Source organism: Salarias fasciatus, chromosome 11 (genome assembly GCF_902148845.1).
Source record: "Salarias fasciatus chromosome 11, fSalaFa1.1, whole genome shotgun sequence".
Classification (NCBI taxonomy): domain Eukaryota; kingdom Metazoa; phylum Chordata; class Actinopteri; order Blenniiformes; family Blenniidae; genus Salarias; species Salarias fasciatus.
This window is the reverse complement of record NC_043755.1, coordinates 20,190,843-20,198,119: the sequence shown is the minus strand read 5'-3', so window position 1 is coordinate 20,198,119 and position 7,277 is coordinate 20,190,843.

Here is a 7,277-nt window from a genome sequence, read left to right as displayed (position 1 = left end):
ATGCTAAAAGGCATATATTCTCTCATTCAGAAAAAGACAAACAATCATGAAAAACTCTGAAAACTCTGCTGTTCGCCTACAAAACACAAACAGGAAGTAGCTATGGAGGCCCATGAGGCTTTGCACTATTAAATATTTTGATACTGATATTTTTAAATTTTACTGTGAATGAATATCGGTTGTAAATATCGGTTACCGGCCTCGTTGACTACCAATAATGGATGTTGGTATTGGCCCTGAAAAACCATATGGGCCTGTCTCTAATCAAGACCCAGTTTGTTCCACGGTTCATCCAGCAGTGGAATGGGCTGTCTATTTTGAAGAGGGGGAGACCGATTCCCCCCTGCCTGTTTAGGTACATGACCACCGTGGTGTTTTCTGACCTGACAAGCACATGGCTACCCTTCAGCCTGGGTTAGAAGTGGAGCTGATCCTGCTGCACCGCTTTCATTTCCAGCACGTCGATGTGAGTAGACATCGAACCCCAGGCCCCGTCCACCGCGAGATGGCCCAGGGTTCCTCCCTATCCTGCAAGAGATGCATCCCTGAACACCTTGACATGATGCGACAAGAAACCCAGGGGGACTCCTTGCATGAGGAGAGCAGGATTCATCTAGAAAAGGAGATCCTGACGCGCCTGGGGAGAGATCGAGACCAGTCTGTGTCCGTCCTGCTTCCCCGAGCAGCGGAGGCGTGAGAACCACCGCTGCAGCCTGCGCATGTGCAGAAGGCCCAGCTGTACCACCGGGTGGGCCGCGGCCATCAAACCCAGGACGGTCCTGACCAGACGGACCCTGACCAGAGGTGTGGTCGTCGCAGACCTCAGGGGCGAGAGGAGGGAGGTTCGCCTGTCCTCGGAGAGGCGGGCCATCATAAAGAGCGTGTCCAGCTCCAAACCCATGTAAGCCGTGTGCTGAGCTGGGGTGAGCGCACTCTTGTCTTGGTTCACCATGAACCCCAGGAGCTCGATGTGGTGCAAGACCTGGGTCGTGTGCTCCACTGCCTCCTGATAAGAGGGCGCCAGTATGAGCCAGTCGTCGATGTGGGTGAGGATCCTCAGACCACGACGACAGAGGGGCTCCAGCGCCGCCTCGACATACTTGGTAAAGGTACGAGGAGTGACAGAGTAGCCGAAGGGGAGCTGGTTGTACAGAAAATACCTGGTCCCCACGGCGAACCAGAGAAAGGGCCTGTGCTTCCTCCGGATGGGGATGTGGAAGTAGGCGTCTGTGAGGTCGACCGACATCATCCAGACCCCAGGGCGGATGCTCTCCAGGAGGTGTTTGACATGCGGAACCTCCTGGTGGTTTTGTGAACATTTAGGACCCGCAGGTCCTGACCTCCGCTCTTCTTGGGAACCGAGAAGCAGGGGGAATAAAAACCCGAGTGTGCCTCCTCCACGCTCAGCTTCGTTACCGCACCCCGGCGGAGGAGCGAGGTCACTTCTGCCTCGAGAGGCCGCACCCGCAGGGCATGCGAACCACATACAAAGGATCCCATTGAAGAGGGGCAGACGACAGGCAAACTGCAGGGCATAACTGCTTCTCAGCGTCCTGGACAACAAGCGTGAAAGCGGTCCCAGCATAGCGCACCACGTCTGGAAGCGCAGCATCAGTGGCTGCACCACGGCCTGAGAGGACGGTCCTCACGTCCTCAATGCCTCGGGAGATGGAGGGGCCCCGGCAAAAAGGCTGTGGAGGGGCGTCCTGTGAAAGAGTGCGGGTGGCCGCTTTGGGGCTGTGGACCAGCGCTTTGTTGGGAACAAACCCGGCGGAGGCGGCGTGATCCCGAGGGTTCTCGGGCCGCTGACCTCGGTGATGATGCCAGGGCCCGGGCGCTCTACGGCAGGAACCCGGGCTGGCATAGCCCCGCCACTCTGACGCTTCACTGTGCTAACACAGGCGAGAGCTGGCGGAAAACGCAGCTTGGAGCATTTGCGAGGTACCGGCATGGCCTCCACGGCGCTCCGCTTATGCGTTGCACACGGCGGGTGAGCCAGCGGCCCAAGCTCGCTGCTGTGCCCCGCTTCCACGCGCGCTCCGCACACCATTCTCCGCCGCTTTATCACATAGCAGGAGAAGGGAGGGAAAGAGGCCCGCCGAGCTTGACATGCTTCAGTCATGCAAGCACGGGAAGAGGGGAGGATTTCTGTTCTTTGAGAGATGTAACGGGCCTGACGGCCTTTATTTTCATGTTTAACAGCAGATGCAGGACGAGCGGACGGGGCGCTTCGCGGCTCGGGAGCGCGGGACCATCTCAGCTGGTCGGCGCCCCGGGAGGAGGGATGGCTGGGAGACGATCTGCGTGATGATGCGTGTGTGGAGGTTGGATGTGATATGTGCTTACATGTGCTCACATAAGGCAAGCAGTAAGTCCTCCTTGTGTAAGTCCTCCTCTGAGGCATGCCCCCCCACCCCAAAAAAAACAAAAAAAAAAAACAAATTGAGCCCCCCCCCGCAAGCCGCAGTATAGTTCGCACACTGATGGCAGACCATGTACACAGAGATCCGTACAGTTGTTTGTCCAGGCCAGTAACTGAAAACCAGACTTACAAATTAATCCCTCAACCAAGGGCTACATTTTTTTTAATCCTAATTATGTAACGCCGTTACATGTAATCTGTTACTCCCACCCTGCTAACCAGTCCTCTGTAGTTAATACTCATCACTGCCAGTCCACCAGCCGGGTCAGTCCTCTGTATTACAGTCGATGTGAACGACATGATTTAAGTAGAAAATAGAGAATAAAGGGACATTTTTCCCTCACTTGATGTTTGTGTCTGAATGAAGTTTCAGGTGGTCTTTTTCTGAGTGTCTCTGAAATACCTGGGATGTGCACTGTGCACGTGCACTGAGAGGGAGGAGAATCACTAAACCTCTCTGGCTACATTATATTGGGTTTTTATACAGTGAAATACATTTGATGATGAATCATGAATCATCACCCAAACGCGCAAACAAGCGGTCCAGTTCTAATAATGAAAGTATAAGCAGAACTCTTTTGGTGTTCACTTCTCTTGGGGCCCTGCTGGTGACCGGGCCCTGCTGGTGACCGGGTCCTGAGCAGCTGCTGGTAGGGTTGCCAACTCCCAGAGATTGAAATAAGGAATGCCTCTCGCGGGCAGCTGAAAGAAACTGGGTTTTTGGGGGGTCAAAAACGCATATCTAACAGCATTTTGCCACAGTTATACCTATTACAGACTATAAAAACACATTAGGCTACTGCATTACACCTACAGTAGCAAGATTGTAATAACTCATGATCAGCTTGATCTGTTTGCATTTGAGGCCTACAGTGAGACAGTTATCATTCAAGTATCATCATCATGGACAGCAGCTCTCAGCCACTGCACCGGACGGTAGAGCTGCTCAGCAGCTCCTTCAGAGGCCGACTGAGACCCTCAGTGCAGGAAGGAGCTACCACAGGTCTCTCATCCCCACCGCTGTCAGACTGTACAGTTCTACTGTGTGGAATATGTGCAATAATCCTGGACATTATAATACCCTGCACCCCCCCTGAAGAAATTCAGCGACACTTCATTATCCATTCACTCTGCTAAAGCATATTGTACATATTATATCATACTGTATAGTTATATATTGCATCATATATTGCATATTGTATTGTATATATTATATATATTATATATTTCCTGTTATATTTTTAAGACTCAGGTTGTACATACAGTTAGATCTTCATTGTCTTTAGCTTCTATTATCAATCCTACTATGATTTGCACTATAACTTGTTAATTATTGCACCATTCATTACTTTTGCACCCTGCTGTGGGTTCTATGAGCCTATACGGCTGTAAATGTCTCCACTGTGAGATTAATAAAGTCTTCTATTCTTATTCTATTCTATATTTATTGCTAAATGTGCAAAATAACATCAAACAGCTGCTGTCTCTTCTGGATTTTAACATGTTCCTTTTTTATTTTCAACTAAAAAAGTGCAAAATCAAAACTGAAAAACCTTCTGAACAGAAAAAACCAACAAGGTTCCGTTTCTAAACTGAAAACACTCCACAGTCTGCAGCAGCAGACACAAATCACTGAACTAAACATGATATATCCGATATGGAAATGCCACAAACTTACATGTCTCTGGACGCCATGCTGCGCTGCTTTAATGTTGTGATTTACTTCCTCCCATGCGCTCTGTGACCAAACTGACTACTGGCCAATGAGCTGCCGTAGCCTACTCGGAAGGGTCTTTTTTTGACCAATGAGATTCTGTGTTGTCAAGCCATCTCTGTCAGCTCATTGGTCACAGAACGTCAGAGAGCCGGTAAACAATTTACCGTAAGTTTTCAAAAAAAAAGCGCAAGTTCCATTGCTCACGTTTTGACTCTCACAAAAATACGGAACAAAGTGTGTTCCTTTTCAGCTCAATGCGGAACGCACACTTTTACATCGAAATACGGAACGATTCCGTTTTTCAAGGAACGGTTGGCAACTCTAGCTGCTGGGTCTGCTGATGCCTTTGGCCGGCTCTGTTCAGCACAGATGTTTGGAGCAGAGCTTCCTCAGGGTTGTCCCGCTAGTTTAGATTTTAGTTTGGGACAGAAACTGAAATCCTGCTAATCAAGCCTTGGTTTCAGGCAGAGATGCTTTAACAACATCCTGCATGCCTGCTCTCCCAAATCCAGAACACAGAATATATGAACATTTATCTTTGTTTTTCATCTCAGCTCCAGGAGATTCATTTCTTGGACTTCCTGATGATTGGCTGAAAACATGGTGGAGGTGATTCGCTGATACTTGGGTTCCAGGACGTGGTGTGGACATGCTGTCAGGCTCCTGTGGTTTTATTTTGATGTCCTCCTGCTCTTCCTGTTTACTCATCCTCACAGTTTGATACCAACTGGTCCTCCTGTTGCATCATGGGTAATTGCGCTGGGGCCTCTGAAGTGGATGTGGTCTCTGGACGTGTTGACTCCATGACTCCACTCTGTCTCACACTCAGAGCAGCTCAGCAGGCCGTCCTGGAGGCGGGGCCTCGTCTCCTCAGGTGATTGGTTTACGGGCCGCAGGCTGGAGGTGGTGGTCGTCACCTGGCCGCCCGTCCCGCCTCCTGCCCAGCGTTGGCATTCCTCTCCATTTCAGCTGTTTCAGGTGGTTCTCAGCAGCCTGAGGAGCCTCTGTGTACTCACACAGCGAGCGCGCTTCAACCCCCGACAAGAAAATCATGTTTGAGTGAATCTTGAATTAACAGCAGAGCGGTTCAGTGTCTTTTTGCTCAAAGCAGAATCAGTGCCGTGTCTGGTTTTGCCATCTGCTGCTATTAGTTTGCACAAATGATCCTCTGATTTCTGACAACACACTGAAATGTGGAACTGTTGGCTTTTCTCTGTGAATCAGCCTGAATGACTGCGCTGTCATTGGAGCTTTATAAATAAAGATGAACTGAAACTGAACTGAACTGAATGTTCCCAACAATTCACTCCGTTTCAAAAATCCAAGTTACAGGACTTGGTGTCAGCTCAGAACGTGCGCTGCCGGGAGTGACCAGTGAGTGGCAGTGCTCGCTGGAAATGGACATCATCTTTCTGAACCGTTCAGCAAGTTTCACTCACATTTCATCTCTCTTACCAGGCTTCACCAGGATGTAAATATTCAAATAATTGCACATTTCTAGACAGAATAAGTCCTTGGATGTCCTGGAGAATGATCTTGAACGAATCCAAAGATCCGGTGGTTAGGGACAATGCACCTTCCTTGGCTAAGTGGACACCAGCAAGAGTGGTGGAAGAGGCAACAGCAGCTGTTAGACATGCTGACACTGTGGGGAGTGTTCAGTAAGGAAGAGGAGGTCTTGTATTACCAGCCAGCCGTCCAGCTTGGAGAAGTGCCACTGTGCCAGCACGGAGGAAGATGGTGGTGGAGGAAGTGTGGCATCAGGAGGAGGCGGCAAGACAGACCGAGGCGGTTTTCCTTGATAAACAGGGGCTGTGGACATGGTGGGAAGGAGTCGAAAGGAGGAAGTAGAGCTGGAGGGCTGTATGGTCCATGGATGCAAGGAACCTGAGCTTCTCCATCAGACTACATACGATGTCCTTCCAGCACCAACTAATCTCCACCAGTGGTTTGGTAAATATCCTGTGTGCTTCCTGTGCGCCAAGCCAGCCTTCCTCCGTCACATACTCACAGGGTGCAGAACCAGCCTCACCCGGGGCGGTACACTTGGCAGCACAACCAAGTCTTGAAGAGCCTTGCTTCCACACTGGAGAGAAAACGATCCAGCATTAGCGCCCTACCAGTGTCAACATCTGATACCCCATGGGGAACTGCTTTCATCCGTGAAGGGCCACTGCTGGCAGGAGCAACTCTACATCATCAGAGAGAAGCCAGCTGTGCCCAGCACGCCACTGGAAGATGCTGCCAGATGTTGGCAAACAGCTGGTTTGAGATCAACACTACCACGCTGAGGCCTGACCTGGTGCTGTGGTCCAATTCCTTAAAGAAGGTGCACATAGCTGAGCTCACGGGACCCTGGGAGGACTCCATGGAGGAGGCATATGAGCGGAAGCACCTGCGGTATTCCGAGGTGGCCACAGAAGCTCGACATCGGTGTTCGAATGCTGAAATTCGCCCAGTGGAAGTTGGGTGCAGAGGCTTCACGGGAACATCCACCATAAAATTTCTGGTGGACCTGGGAGTCAGGGGCCACAGCCAGCGCACAGCCGTTAAAGCTGCTTCAGAGGCAGCCGATAGGAGCAGCCAGTGGCTGAAGAGGAATGACCACAGTTGGGCCCCCTAGTGGTGAGACAGGAGTTATGCGGACAGCCAAGGTTACTCATGACTTGGGACGCAAGCTCAGGACCGATCATCCTGCAGCTGGCCACCTCTGGGGAGGGTGTGTAGTGTTAAAGGCCGAAACACCCTACGACCCAGAGGAACACTACTGATGATGCTCACCCATAAATTTATTCCTCCTTTATGTCTACCATTTACCGACAAGTTCACCGGTTGCTTGTGCTCACACAAGAATAACAACATCACATTCTGTTTTTGTCTGGAAGGTAACAAACCTGTTTTTCCTCAATATTTCATCTTCTTAGATCCTGTTTCCCAGTTTGTTTTAGAAGTAAAGTTATTTATTAAGTCACTTTAAGAAATCTGGAGGTAAACTCTGTATTTAACACTCATCACTACCAGTCCTCTGCAGTTTAAATTCCCCCTGAACAATTGAGCCTGTCTGTGTGACTTTCTTTTAGAAGCTCACTGTTCAGTAGCACCTTGTGGCCTTGCTGTGTCTGTGTGGTTTGTTGTGGC